The sequence below is a fragment of the Bos mutus genome, chromosome 15 (genome assembly GCF_027580195.1).
Source record: "Bos mutus isolate GX-2022 chromosome 15, NWIPB_WYAK_1.1, whole genome shotgun sequence".
Classification (NCBI taxonomy): domain Eukaryota; kingdom Metazoa; phylum Chordata; class Mammalia; order Artiodactyla; family Bovidae; genus Bos; species Bos mutus.
The window spans coordinates 71,277,652-71,294,349 of NC_091631.1; the positions used below are offsets into that span (position 1 = coordinate 71,277,652).

A 16,698-nucleotide genomic window follows, 5' to 3' on the forward strand; every position below is an offset into this window, starting at 1 on the left:
GGAGCTTCCCTGATGAGATTAGTACCTTTATAAAAGTCTCTCACCAGCCCCCCAACACCTCCCTCTCTCTCACTCCTCCCCACATGAACACACAGAGGGAAGGCCATGTGCGCACACAGTGGGAAGATGATATCTGAAGGTTAAAAGGAAGGCCCTATCAGAATCCAACCTTGCTGGCACCCTGATCTTAGGCTTCCAGTTTCCAGAATTATGAGAAAAGAAACGCCTATCAATTTAAGCCACTCAGTCTATAGTATTTTGTTCTTGCAGCCCAAGGAGACTAAGATAGAAACTGGGACTAAAAAGTGGGGTGGTGCTGAAACAAGTATCTATAAATGTAGAAGTGGCTTCAGAACTGGTGGTGGGTAGGGGCTGGAGAGATTTGAGACATACTAGAGAAAGCAGAGATTGCTGTGAAAGGACTGCTAAAGGTGGTTCTAGTGAGAGCTCAGAAAGAAAAGAGCACAGCTATAGTGAAAGCTTCTATCTTCTTAGAAATACAGAAATAATCATGATAAAATTTTGGGAGAAATATGGTAAAATGTCATTCTGATGAAGTTGCATATGGAAATGGGTACATGCTATTTGACAATGAAGGAAAGGCAGTCCTTATTATGAAGGGGCGAGCGACATGGCTGAATTGTGCTCATGTTCCAGTGTTTTGTTGAAGGCAGAATTTTTTTCAATTAATTTTTATTGGAGTATAGTTGATTTACAATGTTGTGTTAGATTCTGCTATAAGTAAAGTGAATCAGTTATACAATTTCATAGATCCATTCTTATTTAGATTCTTTTCCCATATAGGTCATTACAGAATATTGAGGAGAGTTCCCTGTGCTATACAGTACATTCTTTTTAGCTATCTATTTTATACAGAGTAGTGTGTGTATGTCAATCCCAATCTCCCAGCTTATCTCCCTCCCCATGCTTCTCCCCCTGGTAACCATAAGTTTGTTTTCTATATGTGTGACTCTGTTTTGGTTTTATGAACAAAGTTTCACTTGTACCATTTTTTATATTCTATGTATAAACAAAACGAAGATGTGGTACATATATACAATGGCATATCACTTAGCCATTAAAAAGAACAAAATAATGCATCTGCAACAATGTGGATGAAGATAGAGATTGTCATAGTGAGTGAAGTTAAATCAGACAGAGAAGGCAGGACTTTTGAGTGATGAAAAATACAGATTATCTGAGGAGATTTCAGGCAAAGTCTTGAAGGAGTGGTTTATTTCCTCCTGACTGCTCACAGTAAAGTGTGAGAATGGAGGAAGAATTTAATAAGGAATTGTTAAGAACAAAGGAATCAGTACAAAAAGGCTTGAAAAGTTCTCAGACTATCCATATTGCAGAGAATACCAAGGATGTGGCGGAATAATGATTTGATATAAAGTTTAGTTATGGGTATGAACCACAGACTTAATTAGCCACTCCAAGGGAAACACTGCCAATCTGAACTGAAGGGAATACAAATAAGACAAAAAGTGTCCCAGTCAGTTTGGGCTGCTAAAACAGAATACCATAGACTGGGTGTGTTATAAACAAGACAGATTTATTTCTCATAGTTCTAGAGGCCATGAAGTCTAAGATCAAGTCCCTGGCAGATTCAGTGTCTGGTGAGAGCCCACTTCCTCATTCATAGACAGTAACCTCATATGGCAAAAGGGGTGAGGGAGAGCTCTGAGGGCCCTATAAGGACACTAATCTCATCACGAGGGCTCCACCATCATGACCCAATTACCTCCCAAAGCTTCTGCCCTCCAAATACCATCACATTGTGGGTTATTAGGTCTCAATATATGAATTTTGGGGAGAAACAAATATTCTGTGTATAGCACCAGGAAAACTGTCAGACTTCTTAGATCCTACAGGACCACATCAGAGAGCAGTTCAACCGCAAACAAGCAATATTCTTCAAAACACAGTAAGAGATCCCAAAAGCAATTATCAGGACTCTCTCCTGAGTTTCTAAGGATAGAAACATCACCTCAATTTCAACACATGAAAGGGCAGTCACCCTGGAGCTGCGGAGGCTGGGCTTCCTGAAGCTCTGTAGGCTTGACCCCACGCTGGCAGAATCCTGGAGGCATGACCCCCATCAAGCAGAGACGCAGGGGCAGGACTGCCCCTCCACAGCTCCCTAAGGCAGAGCATTAATCCCAAGAGAACTATTCCCCAAACTTAAGATCTAATGGCATTTTCATTGCTAGGTTTTTGACTCACTTCAGACATGTTATCCCTTTCCTCCTGATTTCTCCCTTCTGAAACAACTATACCTATTCTATTCCTTGGAGAAGGAAATGGCAACCCATTCCAGTGTTCTTGCCTGGAGAATCCCAGGGACGGGGGAGCCTGGTGGGCTGCCGTCTATGGGGTCGCACAGAGTCAGACATGACTGAAGTGACTTAGCATAGCATAGCATAGCATTCTATTCCTGTCCCATCATTGTGTTTTGGATGCACTGTATGTTGGAAGTGCATCACTTATCTGGTTTCATAGACTGGAGAGGAAATTTCCCTCGGGATGAATCATCCCTGGAGTCTCTGTCATATCTGATTTACATATACAGTCAGCCATTGGCATCCACGGGTTGTGCCCACAGATTTAACCAACTGAACAACAATCAAAAATTTTTTTCAGAAAGCTTCAAAACCCAAAAATTCAATTTGCTGTGTGGCAGCAATTATTTACATATCATTTATACTATATTTACAAGTTACTGCATAGCATTTACATTGTGTTAGGTATTACAAGTAATCTAGAGATTATTTAAAGTATATAAGTGCAGCTCTTTCCCATCTTGCAAGATGGCGGGTGAAAAGGCTGAGAAGCCAGATACTAAGGAGAAAAAACCTGAAGCCAAGAAGGCTGATGCTGGCAACAAGGCTAAAAAGGTGGAAAAGGTGAAGAAAGTTAAGAAGGGGAAGCCCCACTGCAGCCGAAATCCTGTCCTGGTCAGAGGAATTGGCAGATATTCCCGATCAGCCATGTACTCCAGAAAGGCCTTGTACAAGAGAAAGTATTCAGCAGCTAAATCCAAGGTTGAAAAGAAAAAGAAGGTTCGTGTTCTTGCTACTGTCACAAAACCAGTTGGTGGAGACAAGAATGGTGGTACCCGAGTGGTCAAACTTCGCAAAATGCCTAGGTATTACCCTACTGAAGATGTGCCTCAAAAACTGTTGAGTCATGGCAAAAAACCCTTCAGTAAGCATGTGAGGAAGCTGCATGCCATCATCACTCCTGGGACCATTCTGATCATCCTCACTGGGCGCCACAGAGGCAAGAGGGTCGTTTTCCTGAAGCAGCTGGGCAGTGGCTTGCTACTTGTGACTGGGCCTCTATCCCTCAATCGAGTTCCTCTGCGTAGAACACACCAGAAATTTGTCATTGCCACCTCCACCAAAATCGATATCAGTGATGTGAAAATCCCAGAACATCTCACTGACACTTACTTCAAGAAGAAGAAGCTGCGTAAACCCAGACACCAGGAGGGTGAGATCTTCGATACAGAGAGAGAGAAATACGAGATCACAGAGCAGTGCAAGGTTGATCAGAAAGCTGTGGACTCACAAATTCTGCGAAGAATCAAAGCTGTCCCTCAGCTCCAGGGCTACCTCCGCTCCGTGTTTGCTCTCACAAATGGAATTTATCCTTACAAAGTAGTGTTCTGAACTTCTTGCAAAGAACCTAATTAAATAACTTGTCATTTCCAAAAATAAAATAAAATAAAATAAAGTATATAAGTGCAAGCTATATGCAAACCCTACATCACTTTATATAAGGAAGTTAGACTTTGGTATTTGAGGGAGTCCTGGAAGCAATACCTTCTTGGTTATCAAGGTAATGGCTGTATTTGGATTACACCTGGGACTTTGGACTTAAGAGTTGATACTGGAACCAATTGAGACTTTTAAAGGTGTTGAGATGAAATGAGTATCCTGTGTGTGGGAAGGATATAAATTTTGAAGGGCCAGGAAAGAATGTGAGAGACTGAATGTTCTCCAAAATTCATATGCTAAAACTTTAACCTTCAATATGGTGCTGTTAGTAGGTAAGGCCCCTGGGAGGTCATTAATTGAATAATAAAGACTGGATCCCCTATGATGAGATTAGTGTCTTTGTAAGATGAGAAAGAGACACCAGAGCTTCCTCTTCCACCATGGAAGGATACGGAAAGAGAGCAGCTTTCCACAAGCCAGAAAGAGGGCCCTATTTTTAAAGAACCAAATTTGCCAGCATCTTGATCTTGGAATTCCCAGACTCCAGAACTCTGAGAAATAAATATTTGTTCTTTGAGCCACCTGGTCTACAGTGTTTTTTTATAGCAGTCCAAGCTAAGGCAAGCTGCATATAGCATGAAATATAACTTCAAACTGGTTGAAACACTTAGGATATTGATTATCTAACATTAATAGAAATCCAGAAGTATGGGCGCTTTTGTCCAGTTTAATCAAATCAATTCTGTTATCAAGGATCCAGGTTCTTTCTGTCCCTCTATTCAACTACCCACAATGTCAGCTTCATCTTAAAATTGTCTCTCATGATTTCAAGTTGGCCATCTTTGGCTATTAGAACTTCATGCTTTCTCGTTGTAATTGAACAAGAAAGAGAAAGGCCTCTCCTACACTTATGGAATAAATGGCCTTTTCTACAACTTGATTGGTCAAAATAAATCATATATTAACCTTGCATCACTGCAAGTCTTCAAAGGAAGTCTATATATTAAATAACTTAGAGTAATAAGACTGCACCTCCTCTAGAATGGAGTCAGCTTTCCCTAAAATAGAAGAGGTGGAAACCCAAACTAAGATTATATTAGAAGGGAGAAAAAGGTGAATAACTGTCTGGTGGACAATAATATTATCTACTGCACAGTATATGCAACTCTTATTAAGGCCCAGTTTTATCTATGAATTCATGTTCTGAGATTTACTAAGGTTCCATTTTGCAGACAATACTGAATTATTGCTGAAGAAAAAAATAACTGCTTAAAAAGTTTACAGATCACACCAAGAGTATAATTATATGCTCACATAAGTGACTTCAAATTCCAAAATAATTTCAAAAACTAAAGTATTGTCACACAAATAAGAGTTAAGTTGAATATCAGAATAAGTATATAGTGTTTGCAGTAATTATTTGTTATTTTCAGTGCCTCTTACCCAGTTTTTCAGTTAACTTTCTCCAGGTTACCCCAAAGTCAGTACATACACTTTTTTTCTGTCTTCCTCAGGACAGTCTAACCTTGCTTCTATCCACTATATTTTATAGTGAATATAAAATATAACCATTATTAATGGACTCTCAAAATCCTAATCTTAACCCAGAATATAGGGAATATTATTTATGAGTGCTCCTATAATCACTGATGACCTCAATAAGAATTTGAACTCAGTAAAAGATTTGGTCTCAGATAGATAACACACCTCCACAGTATAAGTCAAAAGATTAAAAATAACTCAAGGAAACTAGGTTAAGACATAATGGTCATCATTTACACTGACCCTTTACATTAAGCTCTTGAGGCTCCTGTTCATTGAAATTATAAGTACCTTGATAACCTTCATGTTTTTTCTCTCATCTTTGTGTTTTTACAAGTTCCTATAATCATGAGCTTGTGCACCTTTCTCTTCATTCATTATCATATTTAAATTTAATTAAAAAATTAATATCTTCACAATTTATAAATGGTCTTTTGACAGTACTTCACTACAGTAAAGCAATTTCCTGGCTTTCATTAATGACCAGACTGAAATCTTCTAAAAACTGAACAATGGAGCTATTAAAACAATGGATACTATTCACCATCTGGGTCTCCTTGAAAGTTTATTTGAGGCCAAGCTGTTATTTCTATAGAAGAAAAGAAAATGGACTAAACTGGAAAGACCCAATAGGCTTATTACACATACTTATAAAATTTTTACTCAGATAAGGCATACACTTGATTAGCCTCTAGCAGTCAAAAATGTAGAGAATAGAGATAAATACTTAGCAATTCAAGAGATAAATCTTAGGAACAGAAGAAATAGAAGGGGTGGTAAGAATTATCTGAAAAGTGAATCAAGGACTGACTGCATCTGACACACATCTGTTTAAAAGTAATTTCAAGTCATCAAGTGGCCAATATTTTGAACACAGCAATTCACTGATTACTTGTGTAACTTCAAGTGGTTATTTATCCAGGGCATTTTCAAAGCAGAGGCTGGAGAAGACTCCCTGCTCTTGAGTCCCAGAACCAAAGCCTAATAGCTGTGTGACCTTGAACAAGTCACTTGACCTCTGTATTCATCATTTCTCACCAGAAAAATAGAGATAATTATTATAACAATTTTTTGTGATAATTTATAAGTACTAAACAAGGTAGTATATGTAAAGCACAACATTTAGCACTTTGTAAGCCCCTTATGGATATCATGTATTATGATCAATTTGAAGAAAGAAGTGGCATTGAAACATGTAAAATATCATGTATGAAACGAGATGCCAGTCCAGGTTCGATGCATGATACTGGATGCTTGGGGCTAGTGCACTGGGACGACCCAGAGGGATGGTATGGGGAGGGAGGAGGGAGGAGGGTTCAGGATGGGGAACACATGTATACCTGTGGTGGATTCATTTTGATATGTGGCAAAACTAATACAATTATGTAAAGTTTAAAAATAAAATTTTAAAAAAAGAAATAATAAGTAAAGTTTATAGTATAGGAAGTGATACATGCTATATGTAAAAATAAAATGGGAAAGGAGACAGGGTAAGTCAGGGAGAAGGTGCTTATAGGGGTAAATAGGGTGGTTTGTGGAAGTTTCACTTTTGAACAAATATGTGGAGAAGGTTATGGAAAAAGCCATAGAAATACATGGAGAGAGAGTTTTCTAGGTAGATGGAATAGTCAGTTCAGTCATATTAGTTCCAGGAACAGTAATGAGGCCAGTTTGGATGGAGGGAAGTAGAGATGAGGAGATAAAGTGAGAGGGGAAAAAGGGACCATGTCATACAGCCTGGCAGATAATGGTGAGAACTGAGCTTTTTCTCTAAATGAGACAGGAAGCCACTGAATGGTTTCAAGCAGAATAAGATGATCAGATTGACATCTCAAAAATATTCTGATTGCCTTGTAAAGAATAGGCTCTAGGGAGGCAAAGATGGAAGCAGGTAAATTAGGTAGGCTCAGGGAATCTGCCTGCAATGTGGGAGACCCAGGTTTGATTCCTGGGTAGAGAAGATCCTCTGGAGAAGGAAATGGCTATCCAATCCAGTATTCTTGCCTGGAGAATTCTACAGTGGTTACAGTCCATGGGGTCACAAAGAGTCAAACATGACTGAGCAACTAACATTTTGCAGTATTTCAGGCAAAGGATCATCTGCTGGAATACAACTCAAATACTGCTTGAATATGTGTGTACCAAGCTATCATCCTCAATTTGGTACAAAAAAAAAAAAAAAACACCCACAAAATTCTCTCTCTTATTCTTATTATAGATTGGGTATTTACTGTTTTCATTGACAAAGATCCTATATTTGTACAATTATCTAAACATTGTTTCTTATGAGTCATAGGACAACCTGTATCAGAATTATCCAGCAGGCCTCTTAAAATTTTAGATTCCTGAACTTCATGTGTTAGACTCATTGAATCAGATTCTCTGGGGGCTTTGGCACTCCAGGGGATCCTTATTCTGGCCAAAATCTGAGTTGCTCATTTAGTGAAATAGTTTTTCCTCCTACGAATGCAATTAAAACACATATAATTGTTAAAATCTCTCCACCTGTTGTCCTTCATATATCTCATTGCAATGGATGGAAATCCATTTGACAACTCATTCCAACAGATTTTTAATATTGTCTTTTGTAACACTTTTCATAACCAAATAAATTTCACTTGAATAATAAACCCAACTTTTTTCTATCTAAACCACTTGACGTAAGTTTCAAGAATTTGGATGATCTCACATGTTGTATTTTTCCCTGTTGAGGTGGGATTTTATTTCATGACCAGTTAATTAGGAAAGAACCCACTCTTTGTATCAATTTGAGATGTTTAACAAAGGACATGAACTTGAGTTTTGAATTTCAGTATTTTTCTGTGAAGGGAAAATGCATCTATGTAGTGTACATTTCAGATCATCCACCACGTATGCTCTTGATTGAAAGAGTAGTTGCACTGGAGCTTCTGAAAAATCATCCCATTGTAGGCACTTGATCTCCCTTTTCTGATAATTCAGGGACATTTCTTTGCTGCACCTACTCAGATAAGGCTTTATTTTTGTACCATTTCTTTGCTTTCTATCTAGAAACAGCTGCTCTATCTCCTGTGACACAGGATGCAATAAAATGGAGTAAATGGAGTAGAGTATTTTGATAGATTAATCACTGCAGGGTGTGCAGCGTTCACAGCACTCATGGTGAAAGGGAAGAGGTTATACCAGAATGACATCTGTTTTCTTCCATGTAAATTGCTAGACTTTGAATCGGCTGTTATGTAGCAGATGTGTAGATTTAATTATTAGGATTGCATAACCACTGGGGAAAGCACAGGATTTTATTGATAGGCTTCTACCTAAAGTAACTGCAGAAGTAAACTGCCGTTGTCTCCTTGGTGAAATAAAACTAAAAAAGTTAAATCCGTAAGGTTGTGTCATTTCTGTCTTCTTTCTTTTTTTCTCTTTGGCCGCACCATGCAGCATAGAATCTTTGTTCCCTGACCAGGGATTGAACCTGTGCCCCCTGCTTTGGGAGCACAGATTCTTAACCATTTGACTGCCAGGGAAATCCCAGATATGTCATCATTTATTCTTAAAGTGCATATGAACTGGTTGTTTTGATATATATGTATTAATAAAACTCCAACAAATGTTTGTATGAGTTTGAAATTATTTTCTTCACAGGCTGCAACTAAAGACCTATTTTCAATGAAACATTTCAGAGATGCTTATTGGTCCATCAACAGTAAAACTGAAGATCATTTTTGGACTCCTAAGATTTTTACAGGTTTATCTACTGTTTGGGCTAACAGAAGCCTTGGAGATTATCTGCACCTATCCATTCATTTGACATTTGAGAAAACTAAGAAGAAAACAAATATAATCTCTACTAAGCAAATTCCAACCTACTCCTCAATTTGCTAACTCTCATTCCAGTGCTCAGAGCACAGTCTGGTTAGGAGGAGAGGAACCCAAAACTCTTTACAGGTTCTTCATAAACTGCTTGAGACTTGTCCTTCTCAACTCTGTGGTTGCACCCTTGTATGGGAGCAGAAACAGCTTGAAGACAATGCCTTCAGAGGTCAATGAAAGCACATGACCACAGGTTGATCATCAAGCTGGACCCAGACAGTCAGAGGCTCCTCACAACCTCCCCTGTCCTTGGAATATACGTTCTCCCCTCTGTCCCCACAGTGGGAGCCTTTTTCAAAACTGAAGCCCTGAGAGACCAATGTGTGGTTGAGACTATCTGGACTGAATATGTGACTAAAACCTGTTAAGTCTATATAGACTTTTAAGACTCTAGTAGGTGGGTTCAGAGCTACTCTTGCAACTGCCTAAGACAAGTCTTACTAAGCATGGCCCCGCACATCAGAATAGGATCCAGTTTCCCCCTCAGTCAGTCTCTCCCATCAGGAAGCTTCCATCAGCCTCTTATCCTTTGCCATGAGAGGGCAGACAGACTGAAAACCACAACCACAGAAAACTAACCGAAATGATCAGATGGACCACAGCCTTCTCTAACTCAATGAAACTATGAGCCATGCCATGTAGGGCCATCCAAGACTGATGTGTCATGGTGGAGAGGTCTGACAAAATGAGGTCCCTGGAGAATAAAATGGTAAACCACTTCACTATTCTTGCTGTGAGAACCCCATGAACAGTATGAAAAGGCAAAAAGATAGGACACTGAAAGATGAACTCCCCAGGTCAGTAGGTGCCCAATATGTTACTGGAGAAATAACTCTGGAAGAATGAAGAGACAGAGCCAAAGCTGTGGATATGACTGGTGATGGAAGCAAGGTCTGATGCTGTAAAGACCAATATTGCATAGGAACCTGGAATGTTAGGTCCATGAATCAAGGCAAATTCAAAGTGGTCAAACAGGAGATGGCAAGAGTGAATTTTGACACTTTAGGAAACAGCAAACCTAAATGTACTGGAATGGGTGAATTTAACTCAGATGACCTATATATCTACTACTATGAACAAGAATCCCTTAGAAGAAATGGAGTAGCTATTGTAGTCAACAAGAGTGTGAAATGCAGTACTTGGATGCAACCTCAAAAATGACAGGATGATCTCTGTTCATTTCCAAGGCAAACCATTTAATATCACGGTGATCCAAGCCTATACCCCGACCAGTAATGCTGAAGAAGCTGAAGTTGAATGGTTCTATGAATACCTACAAGATCTTCTAGAACTAACACCCAAAAAATATGTGAAAATCTTTTTCCTTCATTATAAGGGACTGGAATGCAAAAGTAGGAAGTCAAGAAACACCTAGAGTAACAGGCAAATTTGGCCTTGGAGTACAGAATGAAGAAGGGCAAAGGCTAATAGAGTTTTGCCAAGAGAATGTACTGGTCATAGCAAACACCCTCTTCCAACAACACAGAAGACTCTACACATTGACATTACCAGATGATCAATACCAAAATCAGATTGATTATATACAGTGCAGTCAAAGAAGGAGAAGCTCTATACATTCAGTAAAAACAAGACCAGGAACTGACTGTGGTTCAGATCATGAACTACTTATTGCCAAATTCAGACTTAAATTGAAGAAAGTAGGGAAAACCACTAGACCTTTCAGGTATGATCTAAATCAAATCCCTTATGATTATATAGTGGAAGTGAGAAATAGATTTAAGGGACTAGATCTGATAGACAGAGTGCCTGATGAACTATGAACAGAGGTTGGTGACATTGTACAGGACACAGGGATCAAGACCATCCCCAATAAAAAGAAATACAGAAAAGCAAAATGGCTGTGTGAGGAGGCCTTACAAAGAGCTGAGAAAAGAAGAGAAGCGAAAACAAAGGAGTAAAGGAAAGATACACCAATTTGAATGTTGAGTTCCAAAGAATAGCAAGGAGAGATAAGAAAGCCTTTCTCAGTGATCAATACAAAGAAATAGTGGAAAAAAATAGAAGGGGAAAGACCAGAGATCTCTTCAAGAAAATTAGACATACCAAGGAAACAGTTCATTTAAAGATGGGCTCGATAAAGGACAGAAATGATATGGACCTAACAGAAGGAAAAGATATTAAGAGGAGCTGGCAAAAATACACAGAGGAACTGTATGAAAAAGATCTTCATTACCCAGATAATCATGATGGTGTGATCACTCACCTAGAGCCTGACTTCCGGGAATGTGAAGTCGAGTGGGCCCTAGAAAGCATCATTATGCACAAAGCTAGTGGAGGTGATGGAATTCCAGTTGAACTATTTCAAATCCTAAAAGATGATGCTGTGAAAGTGATGCACTCAATATGTCAGCAAATTTGGAAAACTCAGCAGTGGCCACAGGACTGGAAAAGGTCAGTTTTCATTCCAATTCCAAACAAAGGCAATGCCAAAGAATGTTCAAACTATTGCACAATTGCACTCATCTCACACACTAGTAAAGAGATGCTCAAAATTCTCCAAGCCAGGCTTCAACAATACGTGAACCATGAACTTCCAGATGTTCAAGCTGGTTTTAGAAAAGGCAGAGGAACCAGAGATCAAATTGCCAACATCTGCTGGATCATGGAAAAGGCAAGAGAGTTCCAGAAAAACTTCTATTTCTCCTTTATTGACCATAGCAAAGCCTTTGACTGTGCAGATCACAATAAACTGTGGAAAATTCTTAAATTGATGGGAATATCAGACCATCTGACCTGCCTCTTGAGAAATCTGTATGCAGGTCAGGAAGCAACAGTTAGAACCGGACATGGAACAACAGACTGGTTCCAAATAGGAAAAGGAGTACGTCAAGGCTGTATATTGTCACCCTGCTTATTTAACTTATATGCAGAGTACATCATGAGAAACCCTGGGCTGGATGAAGCACAAGCTGGGATCAAGATCGCCAGGAGAAATATCAATAACCTCAGATATGCAGGTGACACCACCCTTATGGCAGAACATAAAGAAGAACTAAAGAGCCTCTTGATGAAAGTGAAAGAGGAGAGTGAAAATTTTGATTTAAGGTGCAACATTCAGAAAACTAACATCATGGCATCTGGTCCTATCATTTCATGGCAAATAGATGGGGAAACAGTGAAAACAGTGACAGACTGTATTTTGGGGGGCCCCAAAATCACTTCAGATGGTGACTGCAGCCATGAAATTAAGACACTTGCTCCTTGGAAGAAAAGTATGACCAAGCTAGACAGCATATTTAAAGCAGAGACATACTTTGCTGATGAAGGTCCATCTAGTCAAAGCTTGATTTGTCCAGTAGTCATGTATGGATGTGAGAGTTGGACTATAAAGAGAGCTGAGCACTGAAGAATTGATGTTTTTGAACTGTGATGTTGGAGAATATTCTTGAGAGTCCCTTGGACTGCAAGGATATCCAACCAGTTCATCCAAAAGGAGATTCGTCCTGAATATTCATTGGAAAGACATGCTGAAGCTGAAACTCCAATACTTTGACCACCTGATGTGAAGAGCTGACTCATTTGAAAAGACCCTGATGCTGGGAAAGATTGAAGGTGGGAGGAGAAGGTGACAACAGAGGATGAGATGGTTGGATGGCATCACCATCGCAATGGACATGAATTTGGGTATGCTCCAGGAGTTGGTGATGGACATGGAGGCCTGGCATGCTGCAGTCCATGGGATCACAAAGCATAGGACATGAGTGAGCGACTGAACTGAACTGAACTGAAGACAAGTCTCAAATGTAAGTCCCCTTGCTTATTAAACCTGCTACTAGCCAATCTGGGCTGATCTGTCTCTGTCTTCAGTCTCTCCTTATCTTCTGGGTAGGGGGCCAGTTTCAGATTTCACACAGCAAATTCTTGAAGTGTTGAACTAACAGACAAATGGAAGATATTTGATGGGGTTCTGAAGAGATTACTGCTCCAAATGTCAGGGAAACACAAAATCCAGTCATCCATGATTCCAGAATCTGGACCCACACGTATCATTAATGTGATTTGCAGCCTTAGCCATGTGTTTCCTCATCTGTGCAATGATTGGCTAGCCTGAGAAGCCATCATCCTGCACCACTGGGGTAAATATCTAATCCAGTGACCTTTCACTATTCCATACTCTTTCTTCTTTTGTCCAAATGCTCTTGAACCTGATGTATAAAGTAAAGGTGCTAAATGATCAACTTCACTTATCCAGAAAAGGTGATTCCAGAAAATGAACTCTTACAATTTCTATGTTTATCCATCTGAAAAAATTTAGACACATTGAAGAGTTTTAATGATATCCAAGAATTAAGTTCATATAGGATCTGCTTCCTATAAAGTAGTAATCTAACATCTACAGAATACCAGACATACATAGTTTTAGCCAAAATAACCCATAACATGTCTTTAAAGTATTAAGCATATTAGATCAAAAGTTAAATTTTCAGAACATTATACAAATGTTTTGTGCAACATAATGAAACTATCTGAATATTTCAAAACCATCTGAATAACTAGTTGAAGTTCCCCTTTTTGACTCACATGTTTTTATATTATGTATATAATTGAAACAGAGTTATGATACTTATCTGGTTAATTGGTTATGGGGTGCTCACTTATGGCATTAGATACTACTCATAGAGAGTGTTCATAGTCACACATCCTACAAATGCCACTGTACATCCACTGCCTTCACTTCACCGTTACCACTAATGAACCAAGAGGCCAGCGAGCTATGCCTATCCCAGAGAGATAACACTTTCTGTCTGCCCCACACTCACCATGATGAGCCTTCAGGAAGCATCACATCCTGCCCAACATCACATCCTGCCCAACATCACTGAGCACTCCTTAGTTGATCTCCCATCACCTGGGCTCTTATTCACTTCTTAGTCTGTATATCTCTTTAATCTGAGAGATGGTTTCACCACTTGCTGACCTCTCAGACCTGCTAGTATTATGTACTGTAAAATATCCTCTTAGGCTCTTCACCTGTCATTGATGAAACATCCTTTATCCTTAGCTTCTCCTCTGAATATTCCCTCCTCCCCCATCTAAATAAAAGCTGCTCTCCTCTAAGGATGCTACTTTGCATGTAGCCCGTTTGAGTGGCATCTTTTCTCCTCCACACTACTCATCTCACTAGGTCTGGAGGTGGTGAGGCCATCCACTTTATTCACTTTATTGCCCATTGCCACTTGAGAACCATTATCTCCACCTCATTCCTGCTGCTGCTGCTGCTGCTAAGTCACTTCAGTCATGTCCGACTCTGTGCAACACCATAGATGGCAGCCCACCAGGCTCCCCCATCTCTGGGATTTTCCAGGAAAGAGTACTGGAGTGGGGTGCCATTGCCTTCTCTGACCTCCTTCCTAGAACCTTTCAACTATTTTTAAGTTCAAGCCATTAAACTATAGTTCCACCTGTTCCTCCTTGTTGCCTTCACATCCAGCTCCTCCCCTTTGTTCCTGGAAGAATTAAGCACCTGTCTCCCTGTGTTCTTCTACAGAAATACTCTTTTAAAAATTTAGTACCTTTTGCTCCTTTTTTAATACCATCATGGGAAAGTTTTTGAAATATTTAACAACTGGTATGAAAAGGGACCAGTCAAGAAAGCTATGGTACATATACACAATGGAGTATTACTCAGCCATTAAAAAGAAAACATTTGAATCAGTTCTAATGAGGTGGATGAAACTGGAGCCTATTATACAGAGTGAAGTAAGCCAGAAGGAAAAACACCAATACAGTATAATAATGCATATATATGGAATTTAGAAAGATGGTAACAATAACCCTGTGTACGAGACAGCAAAAGAGACACTGATGTATAGAACAGTCTTATGGACTCTATGGAAGAGGGAGAGGGTGGGAAGATTTGGGAGAATGGCATTGAAACATGTAAAATATCATGTATGAAATGAGATGCCAGTCCAGGTTCGATGCATGATACTGGATGCTTGGGGCTAGTGCACTGGGACGACCCAGAGGGATGGTAGGGGGAGGAAGGAGGGAGGAGGGTTCAGGATAGGGAACACATGTATACCTGTGGTGGATTCATTTTGATATTTGGCAAAACTAATACAATTATGTAAAGTTTAAAAATAAAATAAAATTTTTAAAAAAAGGGACCAGTCAGTGGTAAAAGACTGTTACACCTGTTGTGTGGTCAGCACTGTCCCCAAGATGGCTGTTCTTTTGCTCTCTGTATATTCCCTGCCTGACCAGCCCCTGCTTCACCTACACATTATCCTCGTGACTGACCTTCGCTCTTAGAGAGTCTCATCAATTAAATGCCCACATAATTGCCCCTAACCCCAGCTAATGATTTTTCTAAATTTCAGATCAGACCATCTCCACCATGATAACTTATGGAAGGGGTGGTGAGGGGAAGGTTCCTCTGCAGCGTGCTCATCTGCTGGTTTCCCTGGTAACCAACAAGCCATGCTGACATCAATCATCAATTCCCTTTATAACTGGAAACACCTCCCCACCCAGTAGCAAAGACTGCTGCCATGGCCTGCCCACCATCTGCCACACACATAGGGGTGTTGCTCCAGGACCTTGCTTTACACATATAAGATGTCTCCGTCCATTAAACCATCAATGTTTCTATCACCAAATACAGGCTCTTTCTTTGTTCTTGAGGCTGGGCAAGTACAGGGCTTGCAGGCCTGCAGCATGTAACCCAACATCTACAGACAATAATTGACTATCAATTCTGCACATAGATAGTCTTTGCAGTCACCTGGCTTCTCAGTTGCCAAATCCACTTCTTGTCACTCATCTTATATGTCCCTTTATTAGAGACACCTTCTCTGACTAGTCTTTTAAATTAACAACACCTCCCATAATGGCCACTCTGTTTACATTTTTCCAAAGCACACCTAAAATGTAATGCATTTATGAGTTTTCAAATATATCATCTTTCTCTTCTTGCCAGAATAAAAGCTCCATGAGAACATGGGCTTTGTTTTTTCCACTTTTGCCATCCAGTGCCTAGATTAGTGGCTGATACATACTTGATATTCAGTAAATCTTTGTTAAAAAATAATTTTTGGACCAAAAGTAGAAGTTCTAGAAATGAAAATACCAGACTTCTACTTTGTACTATTTAATTTTTAAATGCTAACTAGTCCTCCAATATTTGAAATAACTGCAAATGAATCAGTGAATAATATAGTAACTCTTACTTTGGAAAGGAGTGAATTTAATGCAGATATTCTAGTATACACAAAATTCTCAGCATCCACCAACACCCATGTCTATTTGAGCCTGCTAAAAATAGAAGCACTTTAAAGATTATAGAACAAAGTACTCCATGAAACATCACAGGTGATATCTTAGGTCATCACATAGACAAACTTGTAGAAATAAAATCATTTCAACACAATATGGTAGGATATATAAATGAAAAATAGGATTCAGTCAGTGGAAGTAACACTAAATTTCTGCCTCTGTCACACATAAGTTTCCTGTTTTCTAGAAAATAGCATTAGGGGAAGCACAATTCATTTATTCATTTGGGGCTTTGCCATATAAAACGAAATAAATGGCATGAATTGCAGTAAGAGGGCAC

At 39.4% G+C, this 16,698-nt stretch overlaps 1 pseudogene; it reads left to right on the top strand.

The window, feature by feature from the left end:
• The first annotated feature begins 2,800 nt into the window (after positions 1-2,800).
• On the top strand, positions 2,801-3,712 carry LOC102270248 (large ribosomal subunit protein eL6 pseudogene; annotated as a pseudogene).
• The last annotated feature ends 12,986 nt before the right edge of the window (positions 3,713-16,698 follow it).